Source organism: Psammomys obesus, unplaced genomic scaffold, assembly GCF_907164565.1.
Source record: "Psammomys obesus unplaced genomic scaffold, mPsaObe1.curated_primary_1811, whole genome shotgun sequence".
Classification (NCBI taxonomy): Eukaryota; Metazoa; Chordata; class Mammalia; order Rodentia; family Muridae; genus Psammomys; species Psammomys obesus.
Window position 1 is genome coordinate 1,831,245 of NW_026596134.1, and position 26,029 is coordinate 1,857,273.

Genomic DNA, 26,029 nt, shown 5'->3' on the forward strand with positions numbered 1-26,029 from the left:
GAAACACTTCACCTCAAAACATCAATAAACCGAGGCCTGGTGTGGTGATGCATACCTTTAATCCCAGATCCCAAGAGCCAGAGGCAGGCTGAGCTCTGAGTTCCAGGCCAACCAAGGCTACACAGTGAGACCCTGTAAACATTAGCCCCAGGTCACACATTTGACAGATGCAAGAAAAGATGTCCTTGAACAATTTCTATAACAAGGTTTCTCACACTGGCACTAATGACAGTTCATGAACTGTACGTATTAAAACATCCTTAGCCTCTTACTAGCTATTACAAGAATATCCTCTAATTCAGAAGGTTCTCAAATAATCCCAGCCATCCTCTGGAGCCCCTGAATGAGAATGACTGCTGTAGACAAGTAAAAAAAAAAAAAAAAAAAAAAAATTTTTTTTTTTTTTTTTGAGACAGGTCTTCATGTAACCCAGGCTGGCCCCAAACTTGCTAAGTAACCAAGGATTAAACTTCAAATCCCCCTACCTGTATCTCCTGAGTGCTGGAATTATGGGTGTGTGCCACTACATTCAATATATGCTTTGTGCATCCTAGGCAAATACTATACCAACTGGGGTACATCCCCAGTCCCCCAAGTGATGTTTTGTACAATCCAAAGTATGAGGACAGTGATCAACTCAGTTAAAATTTAAGTGTCCCTTAAAGACAACTAGATGAGCGCTTGGGAGGTGGAGGTAGACGGACCGTGAGTTCAAAGCTAGTCACCACTGCCTAAGAGAGTAGTTGGCCAGCCCGCACTATGTTAATATACCAACTAAAGCAACCAGCTGAACTACAGCCTCTGATGAAAGTGAAAGCCCACAGACATATCATCTCAATGAGACCGTGTCAGAACAGCTGACAAGTCCTCTGGAGAGTTCGTCTGAATTTAACAGGCTGTGGCCTTTTCAATGCTACAGGACGAAGACCCTCAAATACACCAACCACTTGGCTGACCACAGCCTTTTAAGGCTGACAGATACACTGGAAAGCAAGGCTCTGAAGATCATTCTCTCCATAAGTAGCACTGGGTGGAATCACAGAGGTGACAGGCCTCATTGACACGGCCGTGGCATACTGTTTTACCAGCTGGGAGAGTCAGTACAAGTCTACACCTTTAGCCCCAGCAACACCCACAGGGGCACTTGTCTGAATTTAGTGTGGAATTCTACTCGAGGAGCTTAGGTACCCCAGAATCCACAGATCAAGAGCATGAGTCTCACGCAGGTACTCTCCTCTCTGCCATCATTTCCATGAACACCACTGCAGAAAACTCAGTATTTCTTGTACACTTGATCTCACTTGAGACATCTGTAGTACCTCAAGATGCCCACATCAGCTTACCTTTTGTTTGTTTTGTTTTGTTTTTTCCAGCTTACCATTTTTAAAGGTTTTAACTTTTCCCTCCATTATCTAAGAAGAGACATCACACAAATCAGGCATTTGTGAGCCTTTTGGCCTTCCACATTACCCTTGACAGGACTAGGGCTGGTGGTATCTAGATTAAAATTTTTGATGGAATCAAAACTAGTTGCCAATTATCAAAATTATTTAAACAAATATACCCTTAAGGGCCAAAGGAAAACAGAAGACAAATGATTACGAGATTAGAAGTGTTGATCTCAGTGCAGTCCTCTGTGCTCAAGAAAAGCCAAAAGCCTCCCTGGTGCTAGTTTAAAAAGTGTGGACTGTATGGTGAGCACAGGGCTATGTCTTGTCCTAAAAGATCCATTTCAGCACACAGGACGATTTCAGATGTTTGTAACGATAAAAATACACATTTACAACACCAGAGCGAAAAATTCACACATTTTAAATAAGAGTCCTCAGAACCCAGTATTAAGAAAAAGCTACTTTAGAATGTTGTGTTCTTGTCCCTCTGCAAGAGCACAGGTCACATGTTTACCTTCCTCTGTCACTGGAGGCCCCCATAGTGGGCAGTTTAGGAGATACTTATAGTCATTTTCAATGCAATAAAAATGTCCCAATTATTTTCCCAATCCAGGTCAATTACAGAGTAAAGAATCTGAAGGATACTCCAGGGAACTGAAGAGTCCAAGTCTCTATAGAGAAAATCAGTAAATCTGTAAAAACATATACAAATAAATGCTATTATTTCTGAAATTTCAATCAGCTCTTCAGTGAACCTCATGTGGTTACCTCCTCAAATGCAAGAATTTTATTAATGCATATTTTTGTAGTATATGGAGCCATCATCAGATTGCTCAAAGACAAACTGGGCTAGAGACAGAGTTCAGCTCAAGAAGTACTTAGCATGCATGAGGCCCCTCAATTCAACCTACAGACCCCACATATACAATCTCAGTACTCAAAAGCAAAGAGGCCCGTCAAGGTCTTCTTCAGCTACATGAGCACGAGGCCAGCTTGGGATACAAGAAACTCTGCTGCTAATTAATTAATTGTAAAATATGAACTTACAAAAGCAGAGAGATGTAAGAGACAAGCCAGGAGGCCTACTGGCTCTAGCTTTCAGCCCCAATCCCAGCAAGAATATTCCACTTAGAGTCCCAAGTTAGTCACTAGTCTCTATTACTATCCTTGCACCAGAAGGCCACTAGTTTACAATTAAACACTTACTTGTGCTAAATACTATTTTATTTTATTTTACTTATTTATTTTGAGACAGGCTCTTACTGTATAGCCAAGGCCGTCCTGAAATTTGCTATACTGCTCAGCCTAGTTTCAAACCCACTATTTCAAACCTTGTCCTCCCAAGTATGGGGATTACAAGTATATGCCATCACACATAGCTTATTTCTCTAAGAGGCGGGCACTGTTACCTCTGCTTCTATATAGAGAAACACATACCAGAGATGAAGTCACTTGCCCAAGAGCCATCTCTCCAGCCCAACAATAAACTCTTAAAGGATGAAACAAAAAGAATAAAAAGAGAGTGAGAAAAAAAAAAAAAGCGAGACAGATTAATCCCAGACTCAGGAGGCAGAGGAAGGCAGATCTCTGTGAGTTTGAGCCCAGGACAGCCAGGGCTCTATTACACAGAGAAACTCTGTCTCAAAAAAAGAAAAAGAAAAAGAAAAAAGAAAGAGAGAGAGAGAAATAAAGAAAGAGAGAGAGAGAAAGAAAACCAACCTTAGTTTACCCAGTTACTATACAAGAACTACCAGAAGACAATAGGTACCCCCAAGATTATGAAGAAGTTACATGGAATCCTAGAGAAATATTAGATCTGAGGAGATTTAAACAAGCATACATTTTTTATAGTATGCATTCACCCTATGTGAGCAGATATTAAATTCATGAGCAACTCAGAACAGAATTATCCCCCCAAAGCCGGAAATATTAGACAACAGCAATATTGGAAGCTGGTCCTCAGTTACCCTGGTAAACATGGTGGAAAGAGGAAGCTAGGGGCACAGAACAAAGAAATAGGGCTAGAGGTCTTAGTATTTCTCAAGATCACTTGCTAAGTGAAGGCCAATATACTGAGTTACAAAGACAGCTTGAATTTGATGATCACACTTTGGCACTATGTCATTTAGTAGCTCTAAATGTTTGGGACAAGGCTAAAGAATCAAAAAAGAGGTCTGAATTATTTACTAAAATTATACAAGACCTCAAAAAGGCCTTCAATGATTTTTTTTTTTTTTCAGACTGACTTCAACTATAAATAGAATAGTATCAGATTTAGAAGTCAGGAAAATACTATTTGGATCTTTGGCTTTTGAAAATGTTAATTCAGAATGCAAAAGGGTGATTAGATCTTTAAAGGCAAGATCAGTACCAACTGATGAATGGATTAGAAGTATGGCTGATAATGGATCTCATGTTTATGATGCTACTATGGTAAGGGAAGTAATTCCTAAAAGTTATAAGAAAAATCAAATGTCAGATGTTTTAATTGTGGTAAGCCAGCTCATTTGAAAAGATATTGTAGGCAAGGTGTTTCTAGAAATGTTTTTTCTAGATATAATTCAAAAAGCTCTTCTGGAGTATGCAGAAGGTATGGCAAAAGCAGGCACTGGATTAATGAATGCGGATCAACTAGTGAGACACAGGAGCAAATGTAACAATAATTTCACCAAAATTTTGGCATCCAGATTGGCATTTCAGGAGATAAATAGTCAGCTTCTAGGAACTGTAACTTTATCTCAAGTAAAACAAAGTGCAAGATGGGTCAAGTGTATAGGGCCAGAAGGACAAATAGGAAAATTAAAGCCATATGCAGCTAGTATATCCATGAATTTATGAAGACATGATTTGTTGCAGCAATGGAAAACACAGATTGACATTCCTCCAATCTTAGAAACAAACCATAAAATTATGATTCTGAAAAAAATATTAAAAGGTACTATCAAGAACAATCACAGGCTGTCCAGATTGTACATAAGCAGGACACAACAGCTATTAGCCTTACAAAGGTACCAACCACCTACCTTTAAAATGGTTGACTGACAAACCTGTATGGGTAAAATAATGGCCTATGATGAAAGAAAAATTACACGCACTAGGACAGCTGATACCAGAAAAGCTAAATGCTCAACACATTAAGAAATCTACCAGCCCATGGAATTCCCCTGTGTTTGTTATAATCAAGAAATCAGGAAAATGGAGGATGTTAAAAAGATTTAAGAGCCATAAATAAGATGATTCAGCAAATGAGTTCTTTACAGCCTGAAATCCCATTGCCCTTCACTGCCTAAGTCATAACCTTTAATAGTAATTGATTTAAAAGAGTGTTTTTTTTTTTTTTTCATAATCCCATTGCATGAGCATGACAGGGAAAAGTTTGCCTTCTCAGTACCTAATTATAAAAATAGTTGTCCAATAAAGAGATATCATTGGAAAGTCTTACATGTACCAACATTTTGTACAACTGTAACCAGAAATAATTCATAAAGTTTCCTCAATATAAAATTTATTATTATGTGGACATTATCTTACTGTATGATTCAGATGTAGCTACCTTAAGAAAAATGTTTTATGAAGTAAAGAGAATTTTGTGTTGCTAGGGATTAGAAGTTGTTCCTAAAAAAATACAAAGAGGAGGGTTCTATCAATTATCTAGGATATAAGATAGCTTTATAGAAAATTCAACTACAGAAAGTACAAATCAGCCAGGTGCAGTGGCCCACACCTGTGATCCCAGCACTCAAAGAGGCAGAGGCAGGCAGATCTCTGTAAGTTTGAGGCCAGCCTAGTCTACAAGGTGAGTCTAGGACAGCCAAGGTTACACAAAGAAACCCTGCCTTGAAAGGCCAAAATTATAATTAATTAATTGACTGATTGATTGATTGATTGATTAATTAAAGTACAAAACAGGAGGGATCAATCACAAATTCTTCATGATTTTCAAAAATTCCTGGGAGATATTAACTGGCTATAGACCACAACTGGATTACAAGCTAAGTAATTAGTTCAAACCTTACAAGGTAATAAGGTTCAAGAAACAGTTCAAGAAACGTATCGCCTGCAGCTAAAAAAAGAACTGGATCTGGTAGAAAAGAAGATTACAAGATGCACATGTGGATCTCTTGGATCTAAAAAACAAGCCAATTATTTTAGTGATCTTGCCTTCTACTGATCTTCCCAAAGAAATTCTTACGCAGAGAACATAATAGAGTGGATATTTTTAGCACACAAACAGAATAAAAAATTAAAGACCTGTGAAGAAAAGGTTTCTGATTCTGAAAGAAAAAATGAGACTTCATCAATTAACAGAAATAGACCCAGCAGAAACTGTGGTACCTTTTGCTAATGCTGAGACTGCCTCGTTATGGACAGAAAATGAATACTGGCAAAGTGCATCAAGTAATTTTTGAAGAGACTACCAGTGGGGTTCATGGATCGTGCCTCCAGAAGAACTGGTAAGGAAAACAGCTCAGTTGTCTATAATCCTCACCCCTAAACCACTCAACCCGCTCCCAAAAGACACAGCCACTGAACTGTGGGAATAGACAGAATAGTCACAATACTTGGCTAATGCATGGTTTACTGATGGTTCATCAACCACTGAGAGAATCAAAACTAACAGAAAACAGGAGCTATAGACCAGGGAATGGAATGGCCAATACTGACGAAAGAACCACAAAATCAGTGCATCACTACTGGATATAAGACAAACAACTAGGAAAGCAAAAGGAAAATCTCTGTCTTCTTCAATCCATCATGTGTGTGCAACGGTATGGCTATATGGTCATCAAAATGAAAAGCCTTTAACTGGCAGATAAATGGCAAAGATAACTGGTCATGAGAGGCATGATTGGAAATGGCAAACCTAGCAGAGCTTAGCAAAGACATCAAATTTTATGTAGCTCATACAGACAAGACAGACAAAAATGTCTGAAAATAATGAAGCAGTGGACAAATTGGCACCATGTTTAATTAAGACTAGAATATTAAAATTTTTCAGGGAACAATTTCATAATAAATCAGCAAGAACGATAAATCACACATTCGAAAAACTTGAAAGTTTACCCCTAACAGTAAAAAAATAAGGGGAAATGGAGAGCCAAATTAAACCAGAACAACCCTAGGAGGATAACTATTATAAGGAATCCACAGCCAGGTGGTGGTTCACACCTTTAGTCCCAGTGCTTGAGAGGCAGAGGCAGACACATAAGAATTACAGTGATTTAAACTTAAAATCTGCATGCAAAAGGCAGGCTGATACTTGAGCCTTAAATTTCTATATAAAGAGAAAGGGGAGTATAGATATGTCAATCTACACAAACTAAGATTTATTTAGTGTCAAATTTTCAAAAGATTTTTTTTTTTAATTTCAATCGAAAGGTAATACTTTTCTGGTTGCCAAAAAAAATTTTACCCTAGAAAAGCCATAAGCTGCCAAAAAAGGACCCCCAGAGTTAGGGTTGGGTGGGTTTATCTTTCCAGGAAAATAAAAGCATCCAACTAAGGAATCCGGAGACCACGGGACAAGTGAAACATCTGAAGAAAAAGGATGGATCATCCAGAGAAAATGTCCCAAGAAAAAGAATAAACTGGCCAAGTGGTATCACCCACCTCCAGCTCATCTCTGCTGCCATCTACAGACAAATGTGCCAAGTGGTCTTTATGTGGTCCCAATTCAATTAACAATTAAAGCTGGCTTTGGAGTTGGAGTGTGGCTCGCTCCTTCTCTAAACCCACTCATGCTTGATTAAGAAAATCCAAAATCTGTCTCATGTCAGAAGAGCCACCTGGTATGGAGCAGAGAAAAACAAAAAATAAGGGACTAGTCTATTGCCACCAGTCTCATAATCTTTTGGTTTTCATTTGACTCTCTAAAACTTTTCATAAGGTATAATATGTCTTTAAGAAATATATTTTAAAAAGAAATAGAAATATTATCTCAAAATCTATAAGATTACTGTGTATACGTAAATTTTCTGTCAGACCCTAGCGCTCACTTACTCATTCTACAAATAAGCTCCATCTAGCTTCTGGATATGTTTTCAGGTTTGAGTCTTTAGCATGTAACCAGGAACAAAGTTTGTGTACCTCGTATGTACTTAACAGGCTGTGGTCCTCAAACCTTTTGGACATATGCTGCATATGGCACTTAAAATGTTTAAATTTTCTACAAGAAACAGTGACATTCCTAACAGTAACCTTTAAGGTCTCCCTGAAGAAGATGGTGCCCTGCCATGAAGACTCCACCTCAACTGTGGTAACACTAACCACTGGGAAAAACTACCCCAGGCCTCTTCTGCTGCCAGGCTGTGCAAACAGTGGGCACCTTTGGGCTGACTGCTGTGTTCTACCATGCCTGGATTGTCACTAAGCTAACAAAGAACAAGTTCAGCCTACAAACTGCTCAGGACATTTAAATTGCTGAGTTCATAGGAAACAGTCATGAACTTTTACAGAACTTTTAACTCAAAAATACTTAATCCTAAAACTGCCAAATACAACCAAGCTGGACCCTGGAATGCTTGGCAGAAACAGCTTCATTACTGTAAATGGTTTTACTGTGTGAGAGTTGAAATCTTTTCTTTTTATTTAGACAAAAGGGGGGAAGTGTTACAAGATATTTAATCACACTGTGAACCCGAAGATTGTGTTGTTTACTGAAAAAACTTGTTTCTAGTTGTGGTGTGGCTCAGCTCTATCACACACCTTTAGTCCAAGAGCTTTCTGCTTGAATACTGTAAACAGGATTACATAGAGTCAACCATAGGCCAACAAGTGGAACAAGCAACCAATGGACAGGAAGTGAATGTAGAAAAAAACCAACAACAACATAGGAGAGTAAGGAAATCAGAAGGATGGATAAGGAGAAGGGAGGGACATTTACTTTGAGGGTTTTTTGAGTAGTAAGCAGTAATCGTGCCAGCCTTGATGATACACCGTCTTAAACCTTCCTGTACTGGTGAGGCTTGGTGGCGAATGCCTTGAATCCCAGCACTAGGAAGACAAAGGTAGAAGGATCTCAGTGGCCAGTTTGATCTACGCAGTGAGCTCGAGGACAGCCAGACTACACAGAGAGATCCTATCTCTAAATACCTACACCAAACAATTTATTGTCTTTGAATGCGGCCTCACTCAAGTTTTTAGAGCATGGAAAAAAGTAACTAGATTTTTTTTCCCCCAGAATATGACAAGAATGACCACTAGCCCAGTTCCCAGTAGGGTCCTTGCCTCCCGTGGAACCTAGTGGCAGAGTCTTTACCATCGGCCTTTCTAGAAGGATTTCATCTTCTACAACTTTACCAGCAGGTCCCATTAAGTCCTGCTTACAACACTCCAGGGCTTCTCTAGCCCACAACTCCAAACTCTTCCACATTCTTCCCCCAAATTAGTTACAAAGGCCTATGAACCACATAGCCAGATCTACCCGTGGCAACAGCCCCACTCCTTGGCATTATTTTTCTGTACTGACTACTTTCTTATTGCTGTCATCAAAGACCTGAAAAAAAATTAAAAAAAAAAAAAAGCACTTTAGTTAATGGTTTAAGGGTACAGTACATCTTGGCACAGAAGGCACAGGTGGCAGCATAATAAGGTACCTGTTCACTGTTAGCAACCAGGCCTGCCCCAGGAACCTAGTGACAGCAGGATACATCATCACTAGCTGAGTCACCCGTCCTCCCTATGCTAATGCGCGATATCCCCATATAAAAAGCCAGTTCCTCCTCCCCTGCTCTCTCTCCCTCCACCCTGGCCCAAAGGCAGCCTCTGTAAAGCCCTCCCCAAAAAGCCTCCCATGTGAGCTCTGTCACATGGTGGGACTTCACTGTGTCCATCACTTAGACCATGACAATCACAGAACATCTGCAGTAGTGAAGCAGAAAGAGATGAACACTGGTGCTCTGGTTTCTTCCTTTTCTGTTTTGTTCAGCCCAAGGCTCCAGGGCCATATGTTGGTGTCACCCACATTCAGAGTGGTTGTTGTCTTCTCAGTTAAACCTCTCTGGAAATTACATCACAGATCTACCCAGAGGTGTGTTTCCTAGGTGACTCTAAACCCAGTCAAAGCTAACACCATGGCTAACCATCATACCTTCTACCCCAACATGTCAACACTCAGAAACAGGTCCATTAAATAAATGGGACATGGTGGCACACGCCTTTAATCTCAGCACTCAGAGGCAGAGGCTGACACAAGATCTCTTGAATTTAAAGCCAGCCTCATCAACATAACAAGTTCCATATGAGCCAGGGCTACACAGTGAGACCCTGTCTTTTTTTTTTTTTTTTTTTTTTGGTCCTTGTCTTAAAAAGCAAAACAAACAGGGCTTGGTGGGGCACACCTGTGATCCTTGGAAAATAGATTCAGGAGGAATTTAGGGTGATTCTTGGCTACACATTGAGTCCAAGGCCAGCCTAGGCTAAATGAGGCCTTATCTCAGAGTAAAAAAAAAAAAAAAAAAAGAAAAGAAAAAGAAAAAAACAATGCCTAGAAAAACAGAAGGCCAAAGCTTTATATATGGAAGTGTGGGCTCAAGGAAGACTACTCAGAAAGTTTCTTAAGGGTAAACCATATCTGAGGGATTTCATTCCAAGCGTAAGTGACTAAAACCTGAAGCAATTCCTAAGAACCTAGGAAAAAAAAACAAAAGGTTAACTATATTGATACATCCTAAGACAAAGCAAACCATGCTGTAAGAACCAGAACTGAGAAATAAGTACAGCAAGTTAGCTGGGGTATCTCAGGGCTAGAACACCTGACTGCAGGAGGAAGTTAAGTCACGGCATCAACTCTGTGAAACGCTGTTGTCCTCATACCTCAGTTGCCATCCTCCCCAAAGACTAATTACCCAACCTTGGCCCCAACTCTGGTCGGCCCTGGGCCACAGTCACCACACTGTGGTATAGGAAACCGTTAAGATAACAATGGCTAAGGAAGGAACATGGGATCAAATGACATGGCCAGAGGCTTACAGAGAGTAGATTATTTTGTCCCATACGATATTCCAAAAACTGGCAAATTTAAGGAATTAAAAATAAAAATAAAAATAAGACAGAATGAAAAGCAGCCACCCAACTGGGCTTAGTGGCGCATGCCTTTAATCTTAGCAGAGGCAGGCAGATCTCGTGAGTTCGAGGCCATCCTGGTCTACAAAGTGAGCCAAGGCTGTCTTGTCTCGAGAAACTCTGTTTAGAAAAACTGGGGGGGAGGGGAGTCAAAAATTACATTTGTAACTTTATTGTGGCAAGAGACCTCAGACCATGAAGAACCAGAAGCTCTTGACCTCAGGAGTCACTGGAGGGGAAGTAGAAGCACCATGGTTCCCTGAAATTCCTTATCAGTCCTTCTAGTGTATCACACACTTAAAGTAGAACACACTCTTCTTTCATGCTTTTTGCACTGAAGGCCAGATGTCTAGCAGTGACTTGCTTGGGAATCACAACACTAGTGACTTCCTGGCCAAAATGTTGGCTCTCTCTGCAGATGCAAGCAGGCATGACTCCTTATAGATTCCAATACACTCTGGCTTGATAGGCAGACTTGTAGCTTCATTATTTAACTCCACTCCCTCATTCCCCTGTGACATCATCATCGGAGCTCTTGCTCAGTAGTGTTACAGCCATCAACTGAGCTAGGCTAAGAGGCAAGAGCCACAGAAAACGAGATTTCCACGTTGGAGCTGATACACTCACCTCTGCACACTGTCCCACCCTTTTATACAGAGACAGTCATAAGTGTATTCTAACAAGCTCTAAGGAATTTGCTTGAATGATCTGCCTGAAGAAAGAAAATTTACGATGTACAGGCTTACTATTATCTTCTATTTCCTGTGCACTGATGTTTGCCTGCATGTGTCTGTGTGAGGGTGGCAGATCCCTTGGAACTGGAGTTACAGACAGTTGTGAGCTGCCATGTGGGTGCTGGAAATTGAACCTGGGTCCTCTGGAAGAGCTGTCAGTGCTCTTAACCACAGAGCCATTTCTCCAGCCCCACTGTTATCTTCCTAATGAAGCCTTTTAAAGAACAAACAGAAATACTAGCCGGGCATGGTGGCACATGTCTTTAATTCTGGCACTTGGGAGGCAGAGGCAGGCAGATCTCTGAGTCTGTAGGCCAGTCAGGTCTACAAAACGAGTTCCAGAACAGCCAGGGCTACACAAAGAAACCCTGTCTTGAAAAACCAGGGAGAAACAGAGAAAAATACTTAAATTTCCTAACATGAGTTTCAACTGATATTGCTAAATAAATTCCCAAGAAAAAAAAAAGATCATAGACCCAAAAAACCTAAAAACCACTGCACCTAAAAAACCACTAATCAAACTCTTAGAGAGATCTTTGGTGAAAGACCAAAGATCAATGCTGGGCCCGCCCTACACGGTGCACCCTACCTATGATCCCTCCACTTGGGGCGAGAAGCTGGGACTGCAACTACAAGGTTAGCTATACAGCAAGACCAGGTCCAGAAAAGAGCAAAATAGCTCCTGATAAGTGAATGATACATAGATTTTTATTCAGCAATTGCCATTCCAGAGTTTACCCCTAAATTTTTCATTCAAAGGTGTACTTGACAGTATTCCTGAGAGCCCTGTGCGGCCTGAACATCATGCACACAATGGTGGGTGGCCACAGATCTTTACACTCTACTCATTAGGACCATTTCATCACCATTCCACCCTTTAACTCGGGAAGGGCCCTGAGGCAGAAATACTACTACACTGGTTTCCAAACTCAGCTGCTCTTTAGAGAAAGAGCTCACTGTCTAAGAGTTCTGAGCATCCACACTCAGCAGTGACATCAACATCAGTAACAGACCTGAGACCACAAAGAGAAAGGAAACACTGAACTAGCTAGACCTTCCAACTCACAGGCACGTGAATACAAACATCTTGGATCCTTGAGACCAGATCAGCCACCAGACCAATCCTAGTGAGTGACTTTAATCAATGCTACCTGAAACAGAAGAACCAAATAAATGAAGTACACGTTTCTGCTATCGAGGCATCAAGGACCGCATTCCCTTCCTGATTCTCTATTGGTAGCACAGGGTAACAGAGGTAATGCCAGCCATGATTTTGCCAGCTGTTACATGAACTCCTGACCTTAGAGCCAACACTACAGTCATGTGCTGAGAAGTATGGGAAATAAGAAGCTATGTGATATTATCACCATGTCTGCTTTGAAATCCTCCTAGAATTTTCTATATGATCTGTTGGAGGTTGGTCTAATGTATGTTACTGGCCCTCAAGATATGGTTTCACCTATCCTTGTTTTGTAAACCTGCCTAAGACACACCTGATTGGTTGATTAAAAGGCCTGTATCTAGGTTAGACTGAGTAAGTAACTGTGGCTAAGGTTCCCAGGCAGGGAGACGACAGGAGAATCATGGGAGAGATGATGGGAGGAGAGGAGGAAAGGAGAATGTCACAATGTGTTAGTGTGAAGAAAAAAAAACAAAAAAACAGGTGGGCCAACAGGAAGGACTCCAATAATGGTGTGAAAAGGCCCAGATAAAGAATACAAGCAAGTACCATGGGATTATGGATGGAAGGTAAGGAGGATTAAGGTGGATGGTATTGGATGGGAGCTAGGAGATGGATGGTGAGGTTACTGAGCCAGCATAGGTGAAATATCTGCCTGGCCCAAGGTAAATAAGGCAATTATAAAATCTAACAGGTTTCTGTGTCTTATTTGTGCAGGTTAAATAATACTGCCGTGATAATCTTAGGGCTAATAATAAACATTATATAGCCCAACACTCATTTTTATTATTATTATCATTATTATTATTATCATTATTATTATTGTTGTTTACAACAATGATTGGGAATACAGGAGACCAGGTAACAAAATTCTATATAAACATGATATTCCTTTTGGTTCCTCAATAACAAAGCTAAAGATATCACAAGAAGAGAAAATTACGAAACAATATTCTTTATGAACACAAGCACAAACATCCTCAGCAGAACTGTGGCACACAATCCAGTCTCTGTTAAAAGGACTGCATACATGACAAATCAGGATTTATCCCAAAAACGCACAGATGATTCAACAGAACCACAGGAGCTAGAGAAACACTTCAGTCAGTAAGAGAGCTTGCCACACAAGCATGAGTACCTGAATTTGATCCCTACCACACACAAGGCAGGTGGAAAAGCAGACAGACAAGCAGGCGGCTCACTGGCCAGCCAGCAAGACTAACTAGCAAAACTCAAGTTCCAGTAAGAGATCTTGGCTCAAACAAGAAGGCAGGCTGCTCCTGAGAAATTACAGCTAATTGTGCTCCAAGCCTTTTTCATGTTTTCAGTGTTCCTATACAAACAAATATGCAAACTTGTAAATACACACACACACACACACACACACACACATCACTATATAACACAGTATATTAATACGACAAAAAAAAATAGACGTCCATTCTCAAACTACAGAAGAACGTGACAAATTCAACAACGTTTTGTGATTAAAAACAGAAAACTAAAGGCTGAAAGTAGTGGTACACACCTTTAATCCCCGTATGCAGGAGGTTTTCTGTGAGTTCAAGGGCAGCCTGGTCTACAAAGTAAGCTCTAGGATAACCAAGACTCCACAGAGAGACTTTGTCTCAAAAACAAAACTAAACAAGCAAACTAGGAACAGACAAGAACTTCCTTATATAATAGAGGCTTTAAGTATTTGCACTAACCCCTATCTCAAACTGGCAATCAAGTCCAGGGCCCTACATAGGGTAAGCACTGAACCAGTGAGAGACCGAAAGCTCCCTCTAAGATCAGAAACAATACAAGGATGTCATTTCCCCTACGACCTTCATCCCTATCCTGGATACTAAAGATTCAGAAATTAGGTAAGAAAAAAAAGAAAGCATCAGGCTAGAAAGTAAATGCAAAGGATCTCCATTTACATACAAAATGACTCACAAATGTCCCACAAGGGCCTAGAGAGATGGCTAGGAGGTTAAGATCTCTTCCAGAGGATCTGAGTTCAATGCCCAGAACCCACAACCATCTGTAACTCTAGTCCCAGTGAATCTGATATTCTATTCTGGCCTCTGTAAACAGTAGACATGTACATACACAATGCACAGATATACACACAAGCAAAATTCCCAAACACATTAAAAAAAAAAAAAAAAGAGCCAGATGGTGGTGACACACACCTTTAATCCCAGCACTGGAGAGGCAGAGGCAGGTGGATCTCTGAGTTTAAAGACAGCCTGGTCTACAGAACAAGTTCCAGGACAAGCAAGACTACACAAAGAAATCTTCTCGAAGGGGGTGGAGGGAAAAGGAATAATATCCCATAACACATAAATTCAGCATAGTTGTAGCACATCAAAACAGAAAGAAAAAAAAAAAAGTTGTGCTACAGCAATCCAAAATAAAATAATTCTATTTATAGCAGAAGCCACAAGAACAAAACTAATTAAGGAATAAAATTACCCAAGGAGGTGAGTATTTGTACACTGAACCTACAGGGTGATGATGGAAAATGAACAAGAAAAGGCTGGGATGTGGCTCAGTGGTACGATGTTTGTCCACCTTTCATGAGGACCTCAGTCACTCCCTAGCACCGTAAGAGAAGAGAAGGGGGAGGAAAGAGGGGAACTGAGGAAACAAGTGGGAACACACCCATGTTCATGGAATAGAAGGCAGAATTAAGACGGTAACTCCAAAGCAACCCGATTCAGTGCAATTCCAATTAAAATTCCAGTAACCATTCATGAACAAACAGAAAAGCAACCCTTACAATTCACATAAAACATCAAGGGGCTCAAAACTGTCAAAACAATATTGAAAATGAAAAAGTTGAAATACTCTCATTTTCAAAGCTTACTACAAAGCTACAGTAATCAAATTAGTGAGGTGCTGACATTAAGAATAGGTATACAGATTAAGAGAACAGAAACAAGAGTCCAGAACAAATGAAAATAACTATAACCAATATACTATAAACAGGAGGCAAGACCTTTCATCAGGGAAAAAAAAATATTCTCTTCGAAAGTAGTACTGGAAGAACTGGATAACCAAAAAAAAAAAAAAAAAAAAAAGGGGGGGGACTCCCAACTATATACAAAAATGAACTCAAAATGGACCAAAGACCTAAACATAAAGCCTAAAATTACAAAACTCTTGTAAAACAGTGGTAAAAATCTTAATGGTTGAGCAGTAGATTCTAAGACTTGACACCAAAAACACAAGTAAAAAAAGAAAAGAAAAAAGAACTCCAATTAAAACTTTTGTACGAAGGATACTACCACCACATATATGAAGCATTCTACTAAATGGGAGAAAATAGTTGCAAATCGTGTATCCGTGTATCTAAAGGGTTTCATGTCTAGTCTATATTAAGAGCTCTTATAACTAAACAAGAAAAAAATCAACCCTACTAAAGCAGAGAGAAAGGGCTCAGACATTTGAAAAATATATACAAATGGACATCAAGCACAGAGAGAAATATGACTGGTCGTCAAGAAATAACAAATCAAAATGACACTGGCACATTAATTCACATACTACATTAAAAGAAGTTAGTTTTGATGAAGATGTACAAAAACTGGACCACTGCTGGAGGGAATAAGTTTTACCAACAACTGCTCTGTGAGATACATCCAGGAGAAAAGGGAACACACACACCCTAAACACCAACTTAAAGCAGTAACAGTAAAGAGGACAAACACTCAATGTTCACCCACAGATGACTAGATAAACAAATACAAACACGGCTGCACACATGTGTGCAAGAACACACACAACGGGTTATTATTCTGCCTCTAAAAGAGTAACAATACCTACTACAACTTGTATATGCCTCAAAGACATTACACAGACATGAATGGTCACCTATTTATTGCATGATTCCTTTCACATGACATAGTAAGAAGCAACTCCATGGACACAGACAGCAGGCTAGGTCAGGGCCTGGGAGGAAGGGAGGGAAGTGATTACACAATGGGTATGGAACACAAGTTTTGACCTAGAAAGACCAGTAGTTGCATGGAATTTTGAGTACATTAAATACCATTGAGCTATAGAATGGTTAATTATATGTCATGTGAATTTTATCTCAATGGAAGAAAATGTTGGACTATAATTATGGATTCATTTATACAAATAATTGACTACCAATGATATACCAGAAACTCTCTTCACTAAGGTGATAAATATTTTTTTCCTACAAAAAAAAAAAAAAAAAAAAAAAAAAAAAAAGAGGCAAGCTAAGAGATTATGAGAAACATGGGCTATTTTAAGAGAATTTAAAGAAGACCCTTCAAATATTTTTAAAGAGACCTGAATAAATCAGAAAACATCATTCTTAATAAATAATGGGGAAGGTTAAAATACAACTTATTGCCAAGTGCCTGTAAACCCCAGAGGCAGGCAGATCTCTGTGAGTTCAAGGCCAGCCTGGTCTACAAAGCAAGTCCAGGACAGCCAAGAATAAACAGAGTAATCCTGTCTCAAGAACAAAAACAAAAAAACAACAATCATCTACCAAAAAAAAAAAAAAAAAAAATGCTTTTTTTAAAAAAAAAAAAAAAAAAAAACAAAACAGAAATACCTAAATATAAATGTTCCTTTTATGCAAATAAAATATGACTTTGGTTTCCAGATATTTTCTCTTCTGTTCTAAAAGACTTTCTTAGCTGGGCTTGGTAGCTTATGTCTTTAACACCACCACTCAACTTCAGAAGGATGAAGCAAAACAACTACAAAGGCAAGGTCAGCCTCAGCTACAAAGTGGGACCGTGTCTCCAAAAGAAAAAGAAAAAAAGAAAGGACTTTTCATAGTCCAATAATGCTCTACCTCAACCCCCACATATATGGTATTCTTCCGACCCAGCCCATGTACTCCAAGAGAGCCTGCCTGTTACCTTGTTGAAAACATGAGAAAAGGAAAAACAGAGAGTGCAATTATCACTTTTAAATTATTTCTTGAGACAGGTCTTTAACTCTCCCAAGCTGGCCTCAAACTGGTTACGCAGCCTAGCTACACAATCTCTCAACTCCCCTGCCTCTGCCCCCCAAGTCCTGGGATTGCAATAACAATAGTAGAAAGTACTACTTGTAATGTGCTAGTTTCTCATACTCCACTACTTAGCACTTCTTTTTAGCATGTCTGTGTGGGTACACACAGAGAGGTGAAGATGCCCTTGAAGACAATTTTGTCAGATCCTCCTGGAGCTGGAGTCACAAGCAGTTGTGAGAGACCTAGCACAGGTGCTGGGAACTGAGCTCTGGTCCTCTGCTCGAGCAGGGCATGCTCTTAACTGCTAAGCCATCTCTCCAGCACCCCCATGACATCTCATTTTTACACCTCACAATTACTTTTCTATTGTTGTAAAACACACATAATATAAAATTTATCATCTCAGCTATCTTAAGCATATAGTTTAATGATGTGAAATCAGTCATAATGCTATCACCAGGTTCCATCACCAGGGCTCTGCTTTCCACAGAAGATGATAAGTAACTTGACACCATCGTCAGCTAAAGAAGTAACCAGCATCCAAACGATCTCTGACTCCTTCCATACAAGAACGTGGCTGTTTTAAAAAGATCTTTTTATTCCATGTATGTGTTTTACTTGTTTGCGTGTACATGCACTGTATATATGCCTGGTGCTCATGGAGACCAGAATCCCTGGAACTGGAGTTAAGAATGGCTGCAAGACATCATAGACACAGGAAATTGACTCCAGTCCTCAGGAAGGATTGGACAAGCCAGTGCTCTTAGCCACTGGACCATCTCTCTAGCCCAAAATGTGTCTCGTTTTCATTTACACTACAGACTGAACTATGAAAAAACAAACCCCTTAAAAAGTTTGACAAGGGGGCTGGAGAGATGGCTCAGAGGGTAAGAGCACTGGCTGCTCTTCCAGAGGTCCTGAGTTCAATTCCCAGCAACCACATGGTGACTCATAATCATCAAGGATATCTGGTGCCCTCTTCTGGTATGCAGGTGTACATGCAGACAGAACACTGTATACATAACAAATAAATAAAGCTTTAAAAAAAAAAAAAGTTTGTCATCTCACAAGTGAGCAATGGTGGTGCACACCTTTAATCCCAGAACCCAGGAGATAGACGCAGGTGGATCTCTGATTTAGAGGCCAGTCTGGACTGAAAGCAAATTCCAGGACAGCCAGGGCTCCACAGAGAAACCCTGTCTTGAAAAAACAATCAAAAAACTTTGTCATCTCAACCTAGAGATCAGTCAGGATATACCAGAATTTCCCCAAGCCTGGAAAAGGCAGGGAGGATTTCAGACACCTGGTTCACATACGACTGCCTGTAACCTACTTTTGTCTGAAACAAAACAAAAAAATTAATCCCCTGTCAACTAAGGGACTTGGGCTGAGCCCTGGAGTCCAGCCCTCCCTGGAGTAGGAACATGGCCATAAAACAAGCCCTACACCTCTGGCCCAGCAGTCTCTGACTATTCCTGGTTCCACATCAAAAACTTCACAGTGGTTCTAGCTGGAAAGCCAGATCCTCTGAAACAACCAACATCACTTCCCTGCTAATTGGGGAAAAGGCTTCTTTGCTTTTAACTTATATTCCCATAAGCCATCTGTAGTTATAATTAAGTTGAGATAAACGGGTGCTGGGCATAAACCGTGATGCTCTCCACAGAGTGACCAGGCCTCGGGGACTTGTTCACCACTAACAAGCTAATGTTTGTAAAACTCTGTAAAGACATGATGACTAAATACTATCATTATTAGTAGACTACTGGTTTTACATGTAAATTAGGAGAGATAAAGAGGAAAGAAAACACATTAGTAAATCAGGCTAGGGACTGCTACACACAGCAAGATGTACGCAACATCTGAACCACAAGGGTAAAGAGTACCCTAACTGATTTGTCTTCACAGCTGGGGATGGAACTCAGGGCCTTGCATGTGCTGGGCTCTACCACTGATCTACAACCCCAGGCCCTAGCTAGGCTTGTTAAAGAATACAATACTGCTGCTGCTCTAAGAAACTAGCCTAAAACACAGAAAAGCAATGAAAACTGACTAGGGAGGGGGGAGCCCACACCGGCAAGCAATGTCAGCAAAGAAAGGCTACATGAAAAACTTCTCAAACAATCCACAATGTATTTGAAAAACACTATAAAGAAACAAAATCTACATTCACAAAACAAAACCAAAAAACCTACAACTGAATGAAACCTACACCTGCACTGTAGCCAGATGCAGTAACACAGGGCTGTAAACCCCAGCACTTGGAGGCTCAGACAGGAGGATTGGGAGTTCCAATATAATTCACTGAGTGGGAGGCCAAAGTGAACCACACAGGAGACTCCAAATCCAAACACAAACACAACAAACTGCCTGGTTGCAGGCCCACAGAGCTGCAGTGACAACAGGACCTCTAGAAATACCGCTCTGCTCTTCCTTTCCTCCCTGTGAAGGGGTGCAGCTCCAGCCTTGACAACTGGCCAGTTCCCTTTCCTGTGAAGGGCAGCCATCGAATCACTTCAGCCTCGGGGGACTTGGCGCATACGTCCTCTTCATTTCTCTCATCTTACCCCAGTTAAACTCCAAGAAAATTCCTGCACAGCACAGGCTCCAAACCCCAAGGCACTTCTGTTCACCTGTCACGGCACCTACCATGTTGTGTTCTTCTTGGTTGGTTATGGCATGGAAACTCCATGAGGCCAGGGATCACACAGCATCTTACCTGACTTTTAGTTTTAGCCACCAGCATAGTACATGCTCAAGAAGAAGAAAAAAATAACGGAGGAGAAAGAGGAAGAAGAGGAAGAGGAGGAAGGAAAGAAGAAAGAGGAGGAAGGGGAGAAAAAGGAAATAAAGAGAAAGAAAAAATGTACTTTGATTAAATATAGGTTGAAAATCCCTTCTTCAAAACCCCTGGAAAGAAGAGTATTTCAGATGAGCACTCAGATCCTAGGGCTCCAAAGAGCCACGAATAAACACAATACATCTTCTGGAGAATAAATTCTACTGAAAGATTTAGGAGTAGAATATGTTGATATTAAAACAGATTACTGAATACAATGTGTAATTTACATTAAAACTTCAAGGGCTTGCCCCATCCTCTGGGGGTAAAGTCCCACAGAAAAGCAGCCTTCTGAAACCTATACACTTATAATTTAATACATATACCCATAATAAGGCTACAGCAGACTGCATTAATTCACAAGCAGAGAATTTAATTTCCAGTGTAGAGTCACAACTTCTAAGCATTAATGGGCAAAGTGCTCTAGAATTCATTTCCCTATTCTTCCAAGAAAATTATTACTTTGTATCAAGAGGCTTCCCTACCAGGTTGATGGTGCACACCCTTGATCCCAGCACTCTGGAGGCAGCAACAGAGACAGGTAGCTCTCTAGTGAGTGTGAGTACAGCAAGTTCCAGGAGAGCTGGGGCTACATAGAGAACCCGTTTCAAAACAACAACAAAAAGGCACTGTGTAACTACCTCTAATGTATCAGGGCAGCAGGACAAGAGAATAGCACTGAGGAAAATAACCAAGGGAGACATTAGACTTGCCCTACTACACACAGACTCCAAGCCCAGTGGAACACTGTGGTCATCTGTCATGTCCTTCTTCCCTTCCCTCCCACCTTACAGAATCTGAACACAAACATTTACCAAGCACTTGCTATGTGCCTGGCATGCAGGTCTCCAAATGCCCATTAGCCTTCCAGAGTAAAAGTTAACCTTGGAAAACCTCTTCAAAAATATTATGGCTCAGCTGGGTGGTGGTGATACAGGCCTTTAATTCTAGCACTCAGGAGGCAGATCCAGGCCAGCATGATCTACAGAGTGAGTTTCAGGTCAGCCAGGGCTACACAGAGAAACCCTGCTTAGGAAAAAAAAAACAACACAGGATTATGACTAACCAGACATGGTGGTTCACCTAGTCCTAGGGAGGCTTATGCAGGAGGACCACAAGTTCAAAGACATCCTGGGCTATACAGTGAGAACCTGTCTCAAAAACAGACAAAAATCATCATGACTCCTAGAGATAAATTTCACCACTGGAATGCTGCTTAGGACTATATGAAAGGCTGTATCATTCCACTTGGTTATTCAACGTAGCCTTTCTCACCACGAAAAAGATATCAAGCTTTTCATTAACATGGCTTTATGGTCTGGATATATAATCAGTGTGTTTGAATTGGAGAAGAAATTGGCATTGGAACGACAGTCCCTGACACCTTTCTCTATAAAATGGCCTCATGAAAAGTCACCAAATACCTCCATCTCTTTTTTTTTCCTTTACATTTTTTGTGGAGTTGAGAAGCACATGTGTGAAGGTCAGAGGGTAATCAGCCCTTCCACCAACTCTTCCACCAACTCTCCTTCCACCAACTCTTCCCTTTGATCATAACTTCCAGGGTCCACGCTCAGGTCATCTGGCTTGGTGCCTTACCTGCTGAGCACTCTCACTACTCTATTTGATTTTCAAATGGTTAAAATCAACATAAAACCAATCTTTTAAAAATGAAACACTGGCTGGGCATGGTTTTAATTGATTAAAAGCTGGGCACGCTTTTAATCCAGCACTTGGGAGGCAGAGGCAGGTGGATTGCTGTGAGTTCCAGGCCAGACTGGTCTACAAAGCGAGTCCAGAACAGCAAAGGCTACACAGAGAAACCCTGTCTTAAAAAACCAAAAAAAAGGGGGGGGGGGGAGAAAGAAAGAAACTCTGGGGACTGTGAGACAGCTCAGTGGGTGAAGACACTTGCCATCCCAAGATGTAAGCGTGACCACCTGAGCTCAAGCAACAGGACCCATGTGACTACGAAGGACAGAACTGACTCCACAAAGTTGTCCTCTGACCACTACATGTCCCCTTGCCACACACACATCATGCACACACAATAATAATAATAAATAGAATAATTTTTAAAAAGTGAAACACAGGGTCTAATATTTCATTTCTTGAGAATTAAAATGTCTCAAGTTCACCAGTAAGGACCAGAGTGGTAGGTTTGGGAGAAATGCTTTCCCTACCACCATAGCTTTTTCAAATTTTCTACCCACAACAGTGGTTCTCAACCTGTGGGTCATGACCCTTTTGGGGTACTGTATGGAATATCCTGCATATATGATAGTTACATTAAGATTCATAATAGTAGCGAGACTACAGCTATAAAGTAGCAATGAAGTAATTTTAAGGTTGGGGTCACACCCCATGAGAAACTGTATGAAAGGGTGGCAGCATTAGGAAGGTTGAGAAGCGCTGACCTACAAAAGGAAACAACAGGCACAGCAATGTGCTAGGGAACCAACTGGTGCCATTGCTCTCTCCCCTTCCACAAACTATGCCCTTCAGTCAGCTAGCCAGACCACAGCAGCTCCAAATCCCACAAGGGCGTGTGAGAGCCGCAGGGCAGCACAGCACAGAACTCTGGCTAGCAGCATCACTCACAACAGCAGGGAGCATCAGGGCATCTTACACAGTAGGAAGGGCAGGTCCTCTTACTGCCATTCTCAGCACCCTACACGTGGGGCCAGACTTCCTAAGGCTGTGCTCAATGGGGGTGCCTTTCCCACAGGCCTCCCTGGCTGGTCCAGGAAGCAAGGAGCTCTTCTCTTCCAGTCAGAACCCTGACACTTGCAGACCTCTGTACACCTACTAATCCACTTCCTCCTTCATAAGTGGATGACTTTCCTTGCTTTTCCTGGTACGTCTTCAGTTGTGCAAAGAATCAGCTCTCTGAGGGCTAGACAGTGACTTGATTTTTTTTTTTTTTCTTCACTCTTCCTGTGGAAAGTTCCTGTCCTGGTGTTTCAGGCAATCTTAGGTGAGTTCTGGCACTGTCCTTCACTGTGCACAGGGACCCAGATTTCTACAGATCACAACCCTAAAAGCAGGTGCTATGTCTCACTCTTCGTAGCGTAGTAACTAGATTATGGGAACTCGGGGCACATTAATTGAACATTAATTAAATGAGCAAAAGACTCCCAAGCCCCAGTTAATAATGTCCTTCTCTGAACGCAGCAAGAATGCCAACCTGACTCCTGGAGGGGCAGGAAGCCAACAGTCACCTGCGCTGGTGACGTCCCACTCCTTGACAGATGGCCTCAAGTCTGTAAGCACCAACAAGTCTCATTAAACAAAGGTTCCATGTTTGATAGGAACCTCACCTTCTTCTTCCTAGACTGGCCTGCCATCCCAATTCATTCCTGAAATATGCAAAATAATTTAGTTTTCCAAAACAAAATGGCATTTTATATTTTTATTAATTATCACAGAAATTACACAAATACATTTAATGTTTCTCCTATACTTTTCTTTTTAAAATTGAATTTTCTTTTCTTTCTGTTACCTCCTCTGGGACCGCACCAATTCCTAGCTACCTCTCTGCTGCCTTCTTGTCTGCAGGCCTCTGGGCTGCCCTCACTCTGGCTCTGAGCCTAAGCATCATCCCACTCTCAGGCCTTGGCTGCCTCTCTCTGGTCACCTTCCAAATCCTCCTGCCTCACCTCCCTCCTCATTTTAGCTTTCTTCTCAGCTTTCCTCCCTATCTGAAATGTAATAAACATATACATACACAAACATCAACAAAAAAACCTAATTTTTCTTCAGATACTACTTGCAAGACAAAATTCCACAAAATCATACTATGGCCTTGGGTTACGAGACTTCTGTTAATAATTCTGAAATTGACCATTGAGAAGAATTGAGCTATTGCATAATATTTGACAGGTTAGCTCATTTGCTGTTTGGAGAGTCTTACTATCCAAGATGAGAAAACAAAGATGGGCACATTTAAAGCAGTTTCCTTTGTGTGTCTGAGCTAGCTCAGGCTTGAGACACCACAGTGGCAGCTTCATCTCTCCCAAAGTAGTTGCAGCGTTACAGAAAAGGATTTTAAGGGAATGATAAATCATGCTCATCTTTTTTGGCTCATTAGCATTCCTATCCTGACAATACCCCAGAAAGTCCTTCTTCATTTACACGCTGAATTTTTCTAAGGAATTCAGAAGTATTTAGAAGGGAAAACAAGCATTAGCTCAAAGATTCTGTTAAATGAGGGAAAACATCATTAGCTCAAAGATTCCAGTTAAACGAAGGACTTTCTTCACAGCACCAGCAAGAGTAGCAGAAACTGACTGCTGCCACTGCCTGTTTGCACCGGAATGCCTCCGCAATCTTTTCACTGAGGCCATCTTATTAATTCCAAAAAGAATGGATAGCATCCAAGAAAAATAATTGGTCTTCTTTCCCCTCACAGAAAAATTCACATGAATGTCTTGTTTTAAAAAATGCTGGAATTCTACCCATCCAGCTCTCTGCCTGCCTGGCTTCTGCATTGTGACAGCTGGAACAGATGGTGTCTGGGTGAGACACCTTACATCTTAAACCCTGTCGGTGATGAGGTCTGATTTGGACCAGTGAGGCTGGAACCCTTGCTTGTCAAGATTTATCACCAGCACCTACTCACAGGGATTTCTGACTCCTGTGAAATTTTTCCCAGTTTTCACACTTTAAAGGTTCAATTTGCTTTGGCCAGCGAATTTTCACCTTCAGACTAATTCTTAATATATAAGATGTCACAATATGGCGAAAAGGGAAACATTTCCTCTCCTCTGAGTAAAGGATGGCTGTACACTATTTAGCCAGACACCCTACAATGATGCAGTATTTTCAACAGGCCATTTTCCAAGACCTGAAAAACGGGAAAAGATTTTAAAGCCCAGCTGAGGGTCCACCCTGCCATTTCTCCACATGAGCATTTTACACACAACACAAATCGGCATTTCTAAAGATTTCACCTAGTCACAGTAATGCTACCAAAAAAAAAAAAAAATTATGGCTCCTCTTCAGTTGTATGCTGTGAATGTAAATTAAGACGACAATACAACACTCGATATACCCTTTAAGACTCCACAAAAAAAGAGCATACTTACAAATGTGTACACACACACACACACACACCCTTCTATCTCATTCTCAAAACTGAGTCAGAGCTCAGTAGAAAAGCCGTGAAAATAAAATCAGTTCCTTCAACCGATCATTAATCTGAAGGCTTCTTAGATTTCAGAGCACGTCCACAGCACTTCACCCATTTGCATTTTGTTGCCGTTTCAAATTAAAGGTAAAGAATTTTCCACGCAGAATCCTCTCTAAAGGTCTGATCCTGAAACCCGCGTCCCTAACCCGGGGGTGATGACAGTGTGGAAACGTGGCGAAACCTACGTGAGCCACAGCCTGGCGCCTCCAGAACCTGCAAGCCCGCGGCAGGGATCGTCTTAACGACTCGCCCGTGGGAGCCCACTCTGACCTTTGGTGTTAACCGAAGGTGGAAGCTGTGCATTCGGCCCCAGCCGGATCCCGGAGCCGCCTGCCTTCCAGCCTCTCTGCAGCTCTCGACTATGAATCAGTCATTCATCTGCAGAGCAATGACTCAGTATAAACTTTTAAATAATGGCTCAAAACCCACCTCCACCGGCCAGGGCGAGCACGCTCGTCTATGCGGGCACCCTGGCCCCGCCGTTCCGCACCGCGCCAGGGCCCCGGGCGCCGACGGCTCAGCGCCCCTCGGGGCGGGCACCTCGGGGCGCGAGGCCTGGCCGCCCCGTCCGCCCGGAGCGCCGGCGCCTCGGGCCCGGCCCCACACACAAAGTTTCCAAAGTTGGGGCGGCGGGCGGGCCG

At 41.3% G+C, this 26,029-nt stretch overlaps 1 protein-coding gene across 7 annotated transcripts in view; it reads right to left on the minus strand.

The window, feature by feature from the left end:
• The window catches only part of Traf3 (TNF receptor associated factor 3), a 102,823-nt gene extending 77,123 nt beyond the window's left edge, over window positions 1-25,700 (minus strand). For 6 of the 7 annotated variants that reach the window (XM_055592863.1, XM_055592869.1, XM_055592862.1 and 3 more), the window contains exon 1: window positions 25,574-25,653. The gene's annotated coding sequence lies outside the window, so the exon portion shown is untranslated. The other variant, XM_055592864.1, reaches the window with a different exon arrangement.
• Window positions 25,701-26,029: the final 329 nt, after the last annotated feature.